This window comes from Mus caroli, chromosome 6, assembly GCF_900094665.2.
Source record: "Mus caroli chromosome 6, CAROLI_EIJ_v1.1, whole genome shotgun sequence".
NCBI lineage: Eukaryota > Metazoa > Chordata > Mammalia > Rodentia > Muridae > Mus > Mus caroli.
This window is the reverse complement of record NC_034575.1, coordinates 61,643,205-61,643,935: the sequence shown is the minus strand read 5'-3', so window position 1 is coordinate 61,643,935 and position 731 is coordinate 61,643,205.

Genomic DNA, 731 nt, shown 5'->3' with positions numbered 1-731 from the left:
TGAAACTTCCTCAAACTGACCACAAAATCAGGCACAAAGCAAGTCACAACAAACATAAGAAAATTGAAATAATTCTGTGCATCCTATCAGACCACCATGGATTAAAGCTAGATATCAACAACAGCAGACAGCTTACACACTCATAGAAACTGAACAACTACCTACTAAATGAAAAATGGATTGAGACAGAAATAAAGAAAGAAATTAAAGGCGTTCTAGAATTCAATGAAAATAAATATACACCATATCCAAACCTATGGGACACAGTGAAAATTGTGCTAACAGGAAAGTTCATAGCAGTAAGTGCCTACATTTTTCTTTATAATGGAGATCATGTATTTGTAAATTAGTGGCACACCTGAAATCTCTAGAATAAAAAGAAGTAATCACACCTAAGAGTAGTAAATAGTGAGAAATAAACTGAGAGCTGAAATAAATGAACAGAAACAAAGAGAACAATACAAAGAATTGATAAAACAAAGAGTTGGTTCTTTTAGAAAACCAATAAAATCTACATGTCCTTAGCAAAATTAATTAACAATATAAAGAAAATAAACAAGTTAAAAAAGAATATGGTGACATAAAAACAGGCATCAAGGAAGTCCAGAGAATCATAAGGATATACTTTATAAGTCCATATTTCACCAAACTGGCAACCTAAAATCGAAGAAAAGAAAAGAAAAGAAAGGGAAGGGAAGGGAAGGGAAGGGAAGGGAAGGGAAGGGAAGGGA